This window comes from Mesocricetus auratus, unplaced genomic scaffold (genome assembly GCF_017639785.1).
Source record: "Mesocricetus auratus isolate SY011 unplaced genomic scaffold, BCM_Maur_2.0 Super-Scaffold_100028, whole genome shotgun sequence".
NCBI classification, from domain to species: domain Eukaryota; kingdom Metazoa; phylum Chordata; class Mammalia; order Rodentia; family Cricetidae; genus Mesocricetus; species Mesocricetus auratus.
Genome location: NW_024429209.1, coordinates 9,987,709 through 10,001,212, shown reverse-complemented (window position 1 = coordinate 10,001,212; position 13,504 = coordinate 9,987,709). Strand labels below are relative to the sequence as shown.

The following is a 13,504-nucleotide window of genomic DNA, read 5'->3' as shown; positions in this document are numbered from 1 at the left end:
TCTTTCCATGGACTCAAACTAGTAAACTAATGTCATGTTCAGAGCACCTGGGTGTTGAGTGGAATGAAACTAAGAGCCAGGCTGTATATTCATGATGTGGCGTATAACACATGGTGATCACTGCTACCTGACGAAGTTCCAGCATTTCAACATTGCAGACCACACTCTCCAGCACCTTCTTACTTTCATTTTTAATTATTCTCAGTATTAACGCCTTTCCTTTTGGGAAATTTTGTGTGGGCTTTGGTAAAGGATAAAAATGTGTACAGTGGTAGCCTCTCCAAACAAAATAATTCTTTGGAAAATATCCTGCCACCATGGAATCAGGAATTCCATTGTGTCCTAATTATATCAAGAACAGGAAAGTTAGAGATTTACTAGACACATCTGATAAACACCTACAAATCAGATCCAGAGCCTGAGTCCATTAAGGTCAGGAGTTCAGTTAATAAACACAGAGAAGTCAGAATGGTACAGTATAATGGGAAAAGAGTTAAGACATCAGGACCTTCCCTTTTGGGAGCATTATGAGGGGAACAGGCCCATATAGTAAGACTACGAAACTGTAATGTTTGTGACCCAGAAGAGGTCCTTTCTGAAGGTCAGGCATTTGGATAAGGGCCTCCATTCCCTGGGGGTCTGAGGTAAGTTCTGTTTCATAAAGTAGTCATTCTTATCTCTAGCAAGAGGAACTTGTAGTCCTTTCATTAACTGGTGTCTATTGTCAAGGTCAACCTCTGATCTCAAGTCACACCCCAGAGCTCACATGCTCCTTGTCTCCCATTTAATCCTATGTGTAACTATAGAATATAAAAATATAGTCCATCCATCCCCTCAACTCTCCAAACCCCCCACATCCCTAACTCCCAAACTCCACATATCCTCTTTGGGACCTGAGCCCCTGCCAAATCAGGTCTTCAGCAATGATGGGAGTCTGGAACATCCTATAGCGCAGCCATGAGCTTCAGCAATATTAAGTCACCTATCTCAGCCCATGATCCTGGTACCTGGAAGTACAGATGGGTCACTGGACTGTGTGGATCTCCTCTAGATCAAAAGTTCTCAAATTCCAAAGGTCAAAGACACACTTAATACTCTAAGGAAAACTATGTACATTTACCAAGAAAATGTGTATACATGTGTGGTGGTCTGAAGAAAAAAAGAGGGGAGACCCAAAGGGAGTGGCACTATTAGGAGGTGTGGTCTTGTTGGAGGAAGTGTGTCATTGTGGGGGCGGGCTTTAAGGTCTCTTTTTCTCAAGCTTCTCTCAGTGTGATAGTCAGTCTACTTCCTGTAGCCTACACAAAAGTTGCCATGATCATGGTGTCTCTTCACAGCAACAGAAACCCTACAACACAAGGTACATAAGTTTCAAGCTGTGCCTGTGACTTAAGGTCCCCCCACAAAGCCCAGAAGTGTCAAAGTGCACGTGGCTCTAGCCCTCAGTACTCCAAAAGCAGCTGGGACAGAGGCTAGCCCTCCTAAACAGGATTTGGTAGAAAAAAATATCCTGGGAACTGACAGCTGCAACCAAGTCACTGCAAATATATGCATCTAGGGAATTCCCCAGAGGTCCTAAGTCAGGAGAGTCCTGGGAAGCAGCTGGCAGGCAGGGTACACAGGCTTTGCTGATAAGCAGCTGGAGAGTTCTAGTCTCATGGCAGCTTCCCACTAGAGACCTGGGCTCTGTAAGCACAGAAGAATCTGAGCAGAGGGGCTGGCAACAGGCAAGGGTTAAAATCCCCCAAATCCTGGGACTACTAGAAAGTAGAAGAGGAAAAGGCTGTAGATTCTACCCTGGTTACTAGGACAAGGGCTGAAAGGAGATGGGGGTGGGGTGATGTGTGGGTGCCAAACTGAGTCACAATTTCCACAAATTACCAAGGGTGCCAGGGGAGCAAATATGAGCCCATCTCTGAGCTTTGGGTTCTTCATCTGGGAAAACATTGCCCACTATGAGGACTGCTGGGGAAATGGTTTGTTTTTTTTTGGTTTTGGTTTTGGTTTTTCGAGACAGGGTTTCTCTGTGGCTTTGGAGGCTGTCCTGGAACTCGCTTGGTAGTCCAGGCTGGTCTCGAACTTACAGAGATCCGCCTGCCTCTGCCTCCCGAGTGCTGGGATTAAAGGCGTGCGCCACCAACGCCCGGCCTGCTGGGAAAATGAAAGGAAATGGATGCTGCTTTCTCCAAGTTCTAGAGGATTCAATACCTTTTCATGACCTCCACAGGTAATAGAGGCATCCATGTGGTACCCAGACACACATGCAGGCAAGACACTCACACACATAAAATAAATAAATCTAAAAATTAAAAAAATTCAAAGTCATCCTTGGCTACACAGCAGCTTCAATGCCAGCTAGGTCTACATGAGTTCTTGTCAAAAATACAAAAACAAGGAGCTGGAGAGATAGTTCAGAGGTTCCAGAGGTCCTGAGTTCAATTCTCAGCAACCACATGGTGGCTCACAACCATCTATAATGAGATGTGGTTCCCTCTTCTGGTATGCAGACAGAACACTGTATATATAATAAACAAATAAAATCTTTATTTTTTTTTTTGGTTTTTCGAGACAGGGTTTCTCTGTAGCTTTGGAGGCTGTCCTGGAACTCAGTTTGTAGACCAGGCTGGCCTTGAACTCACAGAGATCTGCCTGCCTCTACCTCCCAAGTGCTGGGATTAAAGGCGTGCGCCACCAACGCCCGGCTAAAATCTTTTTTTAAAAAATACAAAAACACCAGAGGTATTCCAGTACGTGGGAAGAGTGGGAATAGGACTACTACAAGTTTCAGGTCAGCAGGGGTGATATGGTAATATTGGGGAAGTCTTATGTCAATAAAGCACTGTTGGGCCAATAGGAATCTAGATAGGTGGGACTAGGAATCCAGGAGGACTCTGGGAAGGAGAAACACAAGGGAGTCGAGATGCAACGCCATGGGGTAGGAAGCCCGGAAACTTCTCCAGTAAGAGACATACTTAGATTAACAATTATGGGGTAATTACTTAAGTCAGAGCTAGCCAGTAACAAACAAGCAAGGCCAACAGCTTCATAATTAATATAGCCTCCTGTGTGTTTATTTGGGACTGATGCGGCTCTAGAACCAGGCTGGCGGAAAGGCTTTTCTCAAGGAAAAGGTTTCCGTTTACATGGTAAGACTCATCTCAGATAGCAAACAAACAAACAAAAAGCTGGAGTAGCAACACATGCCATAATCGCAACCCTTGGGAATTGAAGCAGGAGGACTAGGAGTTTCTAAGCCATCTAAAGCTATATAGGGAGTCTGAGGACAGCCTAGGCTACCTGGGACCCAATCACAGACCACCAAAAACTAAAACAAATTTAAAAACCCTCAACAATCAAACAAATATAAAAGAATCAACCACAACCAAAAAGTAACCACAAAAACCCTCAACAATTAAGTACTTTGTTCATCTAGTTGAGGTACTTGTTTTTGTTATAGTTACAGGAGTCTCATATATTGTTTTATTTAAATCTGTACTGTATATAATGATTTACAATTGACTTCTCCCACTGCTGGCCACCTTGCATTCTGTCTACTGTCTCTTCTGCCTCTGCTGTGGAGTCACACTTCTTTGGCTTTGATGTACTTTAGATGTCATATCCAAAAAGTTGCTACCAAGACCAATACTATGGAGCTTTTCTCCTTTGTCCTAGGACTTGCAGAGCTCCAGGATGTGGGGTGTGGGGTGCATGTGCCATACACACATGTATGGTATAAGAAGTATACCACTCTTTCCCATCTTGCTTCCTCACTTACTAAGAGACTGTCTGTCACTTTTTCCACTGCATATTTCTGACACCTTTATAAAGGCTAGCTGACATTGATTTTGTGAGTTAGTTTCTAGACTTTCTATTCCAGCACAGTGGCCTGCCTACATGTCTGTTTTTTAGGCTAACGCTACACCATTTTAATTATTTGTTTTATAATATAACTTAAAATCAGGTGTTGTGGTACCTCCAGCTTGGCTCTTCTTGCTCAAGAGTGCTTTCGTTATTTGTGGTCTTTTATGGGTCCTTAAGTTTTAGGATTTTTTTTCCTGAGACAAGGTTTCTCTTTGTAACAACCCTAGCTTTCCTGGAACTTGCTCTATAGACCAGAGTGGCCTTGAACTCACACAGATCCACCTGCCTCTGCCTCCCAAGTGCTGGGATTAAAGGCGTGCACCACCACCGCCCAGCCTAGGATTTTTTTCTTTCTTCTTTCTTTCTTTCTTTCTTTCTTTTATTTATTTATTTTGGCTTTTCAAGACAGGGTTTCTCTGTATTGCTTTGGAGCCTGTCCTGTAACTTGCTCTGTGGCTGGCATCAAACTCACAGAGATCCGCCTGCCTCTGCCTCCCAAGTGCTGGGATTAAAGGCGTGCACCACCAACACCCTACCAGATTTTTTCTTTTTTAACCTAAAAAAACCTTCCTAGAAGAAATCTAGAAACCATTCTGCTGTGGCTATGGTCAAGCACATACCTGTTTCTGGGAGAAATGCCACTAGAATTCTGATAAGGGCAGTGCTAAATGTGTACACTGTTTTGGGTAATGTGGACTCATTGGCCACACTGATTCTATCATGCAGATTCTTTAGATGGTGTGGCCCACAACCCTCTCTACTTGCTCCAGTGACTCCACTCAAGGGCATCATCCTAGTGGCCATGGCTCCTCCTGAGATGGAGGGCACCTACAATGTGCATGCCAGGTTAGGGCAGGCATTGTTCCCTTTCTCTCACAGGTGTAACAATGCCTCTCTCTGGAAACAAGTTGCAGGTCAAAAGGGAAATGCCCAGGGAGCCACACTCTGAGCTGTCAGGGACTCACTCACAAGGTAGAAAGGTGGCCTCAAGGCATCTGAAGAAAAGGCTTTAGGAAAAACACTAACTGGACAAGCTGCCCCAGAGCTTAGAGCTAGATGATCTATCAGTCCCCGAGAGAACACAGAGGAGCTGTGGCTCTTGTTTCTCCATGGCCTTTGGCATTTCTGAACTGTCTACAGGATTGCAAGGGCTAGAGTGGTCAGATGTGGGCTGTCTACTTCACCTTGTGTCACCAGGGGTGTCACCTCTTTGAACCTCTGGTTATTTGTAACATTTGTGTATTTCACAAGACTAAACTAAGTGAGGTTAAGAATCGTGAAAGTAAGGTGGCTGTGGTAGTACTCAAGCAATCCTAGCACTCGGGAGGCAGAGGCAGGTGGATTTCTGTAAGCTCGAGTCCAGTCTGGTCTACATAGCAATCCTAGCACTAGGGAGGCAGAGGCAGATGGATTTCTGTAAGCTAGAGTCCAGTCTGGTCTACAGAGGGAGTTCCAGGCCAGCCATGGATACACAGCAAAACATGGGTGTTTTTATCCTAATGCTTGACACCATCTAAACAAATACTGTTTCTAAAAGTCTTCAGTTATGGCCATGGCTAAGCACACACCTAGTCTTCAGTCAGTATTTGTTCACTCCTCCCTAAAGATGACGTCATGGGAGAGAGGACACAGGACAAACAGCAGCTAGTGAAACCCCAGTATCCTTGTGAGGATTTCAACAGTACATTATGTGACAGCAAGACAAAGGGATCTGCAGCCCTAACTGTTCTTGTAAAATATCCACAGTGGAATGAAACAGGAGAAAGGTAAAGCCTACCATCCTTTAGTAGACGAGGCAGCTGGTGCTCACAGCTACGAAGGGACCTGTATTGGGCTACTCTGCTTTAAACTAGATGACTCTACCCACCCTCCCACCTCATTCTCTCCAAGGAGATCACCTCCCCAGGCTGTGACCTTCCCTCATCAGGGTCCACTGGAAGGAGGAGCACAGGCCCTGAGGAGACATGATGAGAACAGATGGGGAGGGTATGGAAACTAACTTGGTCCAGTTATCTGACTCAGTAACTTATGCTTAGGGTAAATAAAGCCTGGACCATTCACAGCCATCTGCAGACTCAGGTCAGTAGTGGTTCCTTCTCTGCCCTTGTATCCTCAGGGGCACTGAGCCTCTCCAGCCTCTGGACCTTCCCAGTGCTGCTCCAGAAACCCTGAGGCTGCCATCTGTTTAGCGCACTCCTCTCCAGACCATTTCTAACAGTCACTCGTCTATCAACCAGACTCAAGCTCCCTGAAGGCAAAGACTATGTCTGCTACTTCTGCTGCGGTATCCAGTATCCACCTCACACATGCTGATAGACTGAGGTAAAAAACCCTTCCTGCCTGAGTCTAAACTGCTGCATTAGAGCTGTGCTGTTCCTACAAGACTGTCTTCCCCACCAATCCCTAGTCCAGGAACACAAAAGACCCAATGAGCTCTTCACAAAGAGAGATGAGCTTGCCACTAGGCTCTCTGCACCTTTCAGACAATCCTAGTTGTGGGGAAGACCCAGGTAGACATGGGTCAACTGGACACATGTGGCCTTTGTTTCTCACCCTGCCACAGTTACAGCCATGGACACCTGCAGGAGTGAGCAGATGTCTGTGGACCACAACTGCCAACTTAACAATGCATGGCAAGTCACAGGATTTTCAGGGTTAGATGTTGTAGGTGAAAAGCCAAGTGTGGTGTGGTGATGTACACCTTTCATCCCACCACTTAAGAGGCAGAGACAGGTGCATCTCTGTGAGTTCCAGACCAGCCAGAGTAACATGGGAATACCTTGTATCAAAAAAAAAAAGGAAGAAGAGAAAAAAGGAAGGAAGGAAGGAAGGAAGGAAGGAAGGAAGGAAGGAAGGAAGGAAGGAAGGAAGGAGGGAGAGACAAGCTAACAGCCATGCCACCTGCTTTAGACCATGTATCTCTATGCCAGAACACCTGACTATCTTAATAACTATGACCACCAACCGTAGGTAGAACACTTCCAGTCAGCCCATTCACACTGTGCATGCAGTTTGTTTCCAAATGGAAGGTGCCTGCCCCATCCCTCCTCACAAGACTGCTGGAGTGTGCCCATTTCTTTGGACTGGGACTGGGCTTTGCTTGTTTTAGTAACTCTAACAAAGTCTTAAAATAACAATTCCCATAACATGCCCTGGTTGTTGTGAACATGTCTTTATAACAGATACATGCAGAAAAAGTTGGCATCACACCCAAAGTTGCTAATCAGCTACGTATGACTCCATCTGTTTGGGTATATGGCTGAAGGAACCTGCTAAGACACCGGAAGGAAGCTGTCTTTCCAATGCTGTGAAGAAACTGCCTGAATGGGAATCAGGCCCATGACAATGCAGCATGACGTTATATAACTGCTACTAAGAGCCACCCTGCCTTTTCTTTAGGTGACTAAAATTCCCCCTTGAACTTCATCTAGAACCTATTGACTTTCTTTCAAGGAAGAAAAAGGGAAAAGACATGTAGGCAAACTTGGGATGTGATGGCATAGAGGCGTGAACTACATAGCTACCCACCTAGTTTAGTTTCTTGTTCCTGCTTGCATCTCTTCAGATTTTTCACTCTGGATTAATCAGTGTGGAAAGTCTAAGAAACCAGAAGAAAAGAAAACAAGATTAGAGCCAGACACAGTCTAGGCTATAAGCTGGAGCAGCCTTTGGGAAGACAAGTTTGCAGTATCTGTTAACATGAAATGAGCACATCCTTTGAGTGAACCCAGTGTTCAGGAATTGGTACCAGAGGTATATTCAAATGAGTAAAAGATACTGTGAGGAATTAACTGTCTATATGGAATGAAGTTAAATTCCTGGGTATCAGTATGCCAAGACACCACACGGCCACTTCAGAGTATAAAGAAGTGACAAGGAAAGAAGTTTATGTTTAATTGCTTAAAAGAATATTGCAGCTGAGCAGTGGTAGCACACGGCTTTAGTCCCAGCACTTGGGAGGCAGAGGCAGATGGATCTTTGTGAGTTCAAGGCCAGCCTGGTTTATAGAGCAACTTCCAGAACAGCCAGGAAGAAAAACGAACATTGTGAAACTGCATATATCACTGCTGCTTTTTTGTGGGGAACAGTCTTTTCTTCCTATGTAGGTCCAACTGGCCTCACAAGCTCTTCTCAGTGTTAAGGTGACAGGTGTGTGATGCCACACAGCTATATACATACTTACATGTGGGACAGTGAGCTGCATTTGTTCTTACTCTTTGGGGCAGGTAGGGAGTGGTGGTGGTGAGGATCAAACAGAAAAAGGCTTCTATTCTATTGTTCTGTTTGTTTTGTTTGTTTTTTGAGACAGGATTCTGCCTAGCTGGAATTCTCTGTGTTGGCATGCAGATTTCTGTGAACTTAAGGTCAGCAAGACCACAAAGTGAGAGCCTGCCTAATCAGTAAACAAGGTCCACAACATAAACTACCTCCCCTCTGGGAAGCCCACTGCAGCCAGCCTGGAGTGGCTGGCCACTGGAAGAAGATGCTTCAGATCACTACTGCATCTGCTCGCTGGCTGCTGCCAGCAGATGCTCTGGCTCCCATATCCCACGAGACAAGGAGCCCAGATAAGAGAAATGCGAATACTGTTTGAATCATTTAGACAGAGGAGAACCCACAGAAACGATAGAAATAAGAAATAAGGTGAAAGAAGCCAAGCATTCACCACAATTGCCTAAGTGCATCAGCCCTTGCAGAGTTCCCTGGAGGGCCTCTGCTCTCCTCTGCTTCAGGGCTTTGCTTCTAACTTTTTCTTAATTGGCAGTAAAGATTTCAATAAGATAGCAATGATGCCTCACCTCCTGTCTCCACATATTCTACACAGCACATTTTGCTTCGCTTCTCACTCACTCAGCCTCTGCCCCGTGCTCCTTCCCGGCAGCAGCCACCATGCAGGCCCCATGCTCGGGTCCTGCTGCACTGCTAACCTTCAGCAGTCTCATTCCCTCGCTGCAGTCCTCCCACTCCCTGTGCTTTGCCTACACCAGCCAACTCTCAGCTTCCCTAACACTCTACAGGGTTCCCTGCCTCCAATCTTCTTGCTCTCACGCTCCTCTCCCACCCTGGGTGCTCCTCCCTTAGTCTTCGGGTTCCATGACACCCCTTAACTTTACCCCTTGGCCCATGGTGTCAATGCCCCCTGACCCTCTCTAAGCACCACCTTTTTGAGGAAGCCCTGGCCCACACTCCCTGTACCTCACTTAGCCTGTTCACACAGTCCGAACACCTACTCTTGCTCTGGGTGAATTGCATATAGGAAGGACCACTCCTATTTTCTTTTACACCATCCATCTATCACCATGCCCAGTACAGGAGATGAATGAGTACTGGCTGACCACATGAAAATGTCAACATGAACTGAAAGTGTGGCTTCAATGCTACAGATCTTCTGTCTTTTCAGGCTTGACACCACTCTCCGGGCCTCTCTTGGGATCCATGACAACAGGCTTGTTTTACTGAAACAGGGTCTTTTTGTAAATGAGCATTTATTCCTCCCTCAGACTGTGAGCAATTAAAAATCTTATTCCTGGGAGGCTGGCAGTAATTATGTTCCAATCCTGACACACACAAAAGCCTATATGCATATAACTCTAGCTTCAAGGGATCTGATACCCTCTTCTGACCCTCATGGGCATCGAGACTCACACACTTGTTTTATTCCAAGTTAATTATATTTATGTTTACATTTGGTTATCTTCTATTCATTTATTTAGTTGAGATGTGGTCTCTCTACATAGCCCTGGAAATCATTACCTAGACCAGGCCTGCCTCCAATTCATAGAGCTCCACCTACCTCTGCCTCCTGAGTGATGGGATTAAGGGCATGCTTCACCACACCTGCTCCTTTTATTTTTTTATTTTTTAAATTTTCTTGGTTTTTCGAGACGGGGTTTCTCTGGATTGTTTTTGGAGGCTGTCCTGGAACTTGCTCTGTAGACCAGGATGGCCTCGAACTCACAGAGATCCTGCTTCTGCCTCCCAAGTGCTGGGATTAAAGGCATGCGTCACCAATACCGGGCTCCTTTTAGTTCTTTAACCCCAGGAAAGTTCTTTTGTTTGCTTGTTTTAAATTTCTTGTTCTGTTACTTTCTTGTATATTTTATTTGTTTGCCTCCTGTGTGTACATGTTCGTCAGTGCATGTGTGTAAGAGACAGAGACCTGGGGGAGGGTCATGAAGCTATCTATGATCCAGACACTTTCTAGGTCACAATTCAAAATTTTCCAGTAACCAGATTGTTGGCTACCATTTCGGCTGGTGTGTGTGTGTGTGTGTGTGTGTGTGTGTGTGTGTGTGTGTGTGTGTGTGTGTGTGTATTTTACATTTTTGGTTGCCAGCCTAGCCTTTAACAGCTGAGCCATCTCCCCAGTTCAAGAAGCTTTTAAAAAAGATCTTGGCCAGGGTCAGGCATGGTGATGCATGCCTTTAATCCTAGCACAAGGGAGGAATTTGAGTTTGAGGCCAGCATGGTCTACACATCAAATTCTGGGCCAGGTGGGACTACACAGTGAGACCCTGTCTCAAAACAAATTAAAATAACTAAAAATTTAAAAGGTCTTATCCCCTTCATATTCCCACCAAAGCATGGTCCAGGAGGCAGTTTTGACTAGCAGGGCAGGACAAACGGAGGTGGCAGCCCCTCCCCGCTCAGATGGTACTTCTGACTGTATAGTAGACAGCACCAGAACATGCATGCCTCCAGAATACACAAATGCAAGGACACCAGGCCCAGGGAGAAACAGATACCAGAAAAGTGAAAGCACTGGCTGAGCATTTATTTTAAGTATTTTTTCTGCACTGTCTAGCTTTCTTTCCTTAAATATGTTCTAAGTTTGTAACTAGAGAAGGAAAGCCATCACAATAAATGCTATAAAGACAATCCAGTTGGGCAGTGATGGCTCCTGCCTATAATCCCAGCACTCAGGAGGCAGAAACAGGCGGATCTCTTCGAGTTCAAGGCTACATAGAAACCGGTCTCAAAAAACCAAACCAAAAAACCAAAACCACCACAACAACAAAAACCCAACAGATTATCCACTGGAAACTTTAGACTCCAAGTCACCCACCCCTACAGTTGGGGTCCCCAATCCGGGGCCATGCCAGGAGGAGCCCCTGTATTTTGTGATGAGGAATTTCTTCCGTTCCTCTAAAGCATGGCGGGCAGGAAGGCAAGGGAGCAAGTGTCTTTGCTGCAGCAAGAGCTGCAGAGCTGAACACAGGAACTGGAGGCAGAGTGTGGGCTAAGAGCAGCTGGAGCTCAGAGCCTCTGTGGAGATCCGCTGCCTAGCGCCCCACAGTCTCTCCACATATCTCACTTGTACCACTGGCACGTGCCACAGTCACTGCTCACTCCCCTGCTGTCTTCCCTGGATCACAGGGCTTGGGAGGTAGCCCTGTGGTGGAGTGCTTGTCTGACATGAACTTGGTTTAAACAGCAATGTTTCGTTTAAGACAATAAAAAACAAAAACAAAACCACAGACAACAGCAGTAACCCAGGAATCATGTGGGATTTTGAGCAGGGCCTGGTAGAATATACCTACAACTCATAGCCTGAGGAGGGACAGCTTCAGCTATCTAGTGAGTCTGAGCCAGCCTAGACTACATAGGATCCTGTCTCAAAAAGAAGAGGGGTGGGAAGAGAAAACAACTAAAGCTGGTCTATAATCACCTATTCCTCTAGCCCAGTGCTGTTTTGTGGGAACGTGACAGCTAGCCCTAACTTGATGGCACTATGCCCAGGAAGAAACCACTCTATCCCAGTCGTTACAGACCTTTCTTGCTGTTATCCCTGGGTGATCTGGTTTGTGTGACAATTTATACAGGATTCCCCTGTGATGGCTAAGGAACTCAACCCAGTACTAGGCACCTCTAATTGCTGCTTACCTTTGTCCTGAAATGCCTGTGAGATCCCAGTGGCCTGCAGGTGTTAGCCCCGTGAGATAAGAAGAAATATGGTTTTACTGCTTCCTACAATGGGGATGAGAAACATCTGAGGGGAGTGAAGCCTTTCTCGTCCAGCTGTGGATTCCACAGAGCACAGATAACTGTGATGCCCACCTTTGATGTTCACCTTTATAAGCCCTTCCGTAGACCCCTCTGGCACAACAAGCTCCTGATTTGACTATAAGGCTGTTGCCTGTTAGCAGTAAGAATAAATCGTTTAACCTAAATTCAAACTGAGTCTAAGTCTTTGATCTTTCCCAGTGGATTGATTCAAACTCTACAACAATATGAGCCAGCCCCTCAACACAAACTTAAAGAATAATAGGGACCACATCTAGAAAGCACTACACAGAGCTGACCTAGAGCCCTGGGGCACAAGTGTGCATTAGCCACAGACACTTCCTTGCTTTGGGGCTCAAAGGTCCATTATCTTGTCCTACAGAGCCAAATGGAAGAGTGATTTCTTCAAACATCAGCAAAGCTTCTCTTACATTTGGGAAATGCTGGCTTCATAGAGTAATTGTTCTAATTTGCAACTCACAGTCTGTTGGCCTCCCAGCTGAGAGCAACTCCCAGAGAAACTGTGCTGTTTAGAGGAAGGTGGCCGCTAAAGGGTTTCCAGGAGGTGGTGAGCACAGCCTTAAGTAATGACTGTTTCTAAGCGTTCCACCTCTGACTGTGCTTAGCAACCACGTCTGGTGCCTTGAGCTCAGCTGAGTAGATTGGTGGGCTCAACATCTCTCAGCCACAGCTGCCACAAGCTCTTCCTTCAGCCACCAGGCCAGGACCCTCTGCTCCCAGGCAGAAGCACCCGCCTCTTCTTCTGCCTCCATGCTGATGGCTGACTTGATGAAGTTCAGCATTAGGTGTCCAGATGACAGAAAGCAGCCCTGAAGTCTGGTTTGTAGAGCAAGAGGCAGTCCTGGAGTGCTTCACATAAATACCATCCTATGAATCACTAGTGCTCTTCCGTGTAGTGAAACAGCAGTCTAGAGCATGCAGTTTGATTTTACTTTGTTGTTTTGTCATTTTGGTAGTGGTGGTTGTGGTGGGACTGGCCTGGAACTCTCTACATAGGTTTGAGGATAGCCTAAAACTCATGGCAATCCTCCTGCCTTAGCTTCTCAAGTGCTGGGATTACAGGTGTGAATTACCATGCCCCATCTTAAGAGTCTGGTACCAATCTACAGGTGCTAACTTACTGTATTTCATCCATCCCCCACGACACCCTGTAGGATAGGTGGAGTGTGATCCCAGCTTTGCCCAAAGGCAGACAGACAGGTTCTGGAAAAGGAATGAAGGTCTATCCAGGACCTCTCAGCTACATGAGGTGGTGGTACTCTTTCCTGCTTTCCCACCAAACTCTAGACTGAAAGCATAGGCAGACTAGACACCAACAAGTCTAGGGATCACAGAAGCCCTCAGAGGCGAAGGGCCAGGAGCCAGACAGCAGACTAGAATGCATAGCAAACAATGGGGGTTGGTAAAGAAGTAAAGCACATGGCCTCAGCAGTAGAGTTAAACTCCACTCTGCCTTCTGACTCTGGTACAATACCCCTCCAGCAGACAGAGAAACTGAGCCCTCGAGAGGTGATATGGACAGGACAGACAGCAGCTCCGGGGCAAGTTTAACAGTGGCAGAGATGGCCTAGTCTCACTCGGCACACTACCTCTATCGCCTGCAAGGTATGAGAACTTG

At 46.0% G+C, this 13,504-nt stretch overlaps 1 protein-coding gene across 6 annotated transcripts in view; it reads right to left on the bottom strand.

The window, feature by feature from the left end:
* Window positions 1-13,504, bottom strand: part of Pkig (cAMP-dependent protein kinase inhibitor gamma) — a 65,573-nt gene that overhangs the window by 16,863 nt on the left and 35,206 nt on the right. For 4 of the 6 annotated variants that reach the window (XM_040733103.1, XM_040733105.1, XM_040733104.1 and 1 more), the window contains one exon: window positions 7,390-7,459. The exons of the other annotated variants lie outside the window; for them this stretch is intronic. The gene's annotated coding sequence lies outside the window, so the exon portion shown is untranslated. The remainder of the gene's footprint in view (window positions 1-7,389; window positions 7,460-13,504) is intronic. 6 annotated transcript variants of the gene reach the window in all.